Genomic DNA, 1556 nt, shown 5'->3' on the forward strand with positions numbered 1-1556 from the left:
TTTTTCCCCCCGGAGTTTTCCAGAGACCTCCAATCCAGAAAGCTTTATAATGGTCCAGAAGCAGCACAGTGACTTCATAAAAAAAATAATAATAATAAAAAAAAAATCCACAAAGATTTCATTTAACATCCTCAAAAACCTCCTGGTATTTTCTAAATGGAATTTTTGTAGTCCTACATCACATTTAGGCACATGCCTAATTTATGTGGATCATCATGAGTAGTCCCAGTGACTTCCCAGTGAAGCACAATTGTGCTTCAATTTAAGACTGTGCTCAGAAAGAGACTGATGGGTTCTTCACTTCAGGCTTGACAACCCCCATATTATCAAGATAATGGAGAATACTGAAAGTTCCCACATTACTTCCTCTCACTTTTCTCCCCTGTATAGGACTCCTCCTATGGGTGTTATGTACTTGCCTCTTCTAAAAAAATCCAAAGACACAATTTCCCCTCAAAACCTCAGGTTTCCTTTAAATACATAACTTTACCAGCATAAATAACATTAAACACAGATAAGAAAATATCACAAACACACAAATGAAAAAATTATCTGGGACCCTGCTCAATGGAGACTCCAGCTCTATGGGTGCTGTTCACGGCGGCTCACCAGGGCTCTTAAAAGTTGGCACCCACTGAGAATATTTAGCTATGATTCATGAGCCCACTCAGACTCTGACCTTCCACCCTACCTCAACCATGCCCTCAGCTGAAATAGCAGAAACCTGATCCAAATGATTCCCTGATGGTGATATGAAAGATTGCCAGCTCTGATGAAGCCAGGTGGATTCTACTGAGCATGCTCTCTGTGTCTACACCAGGGGAATATCCTTGGAGCTTGAGTGCTGTAAGCTTCTCCTAATTTATTCTCCTAGCAACAGATATTAAGACTTGATTGACACTGGTTTCTTTTTTTGATGCTTTTGCAATAAATAAAGCCATAATGAATAATTTCATTGTTCTCCCACCACGGTTGTTCTGATTGTATTCATTCTGATTGTATTGCTATTCAAAAACAACCCAAACAACCAAACCCCAACCTTGAGTCAGCATTAAAGGAAGAAGAGGTAAGTTTCTACAGGTTTCTCATTCCTATTATCACAAAAAAGAATCTTTATAAATTTCCAGCAAATGTGAGCACACAGAAGGAAAACAGGTATGGGCATGACTATTATGTTAACTGATACATAGTTGCATATCATTTTTTCATCTCAAATTTGTCATAAATAAAATAAATGACATTAGAACTATTCAGGAAAGATCATAAATATTAAGAATGAATTTCTGCATTAAGCATTAACTTTGATGGGGCTGGGATTTCACTGTAGTTTCCAGCCACATAGTGCAAGTTATTTCCTGCTGTTTTCTTGTTTTTGTTTCAAACATTCTGATTCACCATTGGGTTAATCATCTACTAAATACTGTCTCCAGGTGGTTTGGGTTTGCTGTTGTTATCTCTATGGCCCTAAGGGACTATACCTTCCAAAGAACTGAGGGGAGCCCAAGCACTGATATTATGCAAGCAATAGAGGCAGAAACAAAATACATCAGCAACAG

The sequence above is a fragment of the Neopsephotus bourkii genome, unplaced genomic scaffold, assembly GCF_033783945.1.
Source record: "Neopsephotus bourkii isolate Nb327-2 ecotype Australia unplaced genomic scaffold, CSIRO-AGI_Nbou_v1 NB_549, whole genome shotgun sequence".
NCBI lineage: Eukaryota > Metazoa > Chordata > Aves > Psittaciformes > Psittacidae > Neopsephotus > Neopsephotus bourkii.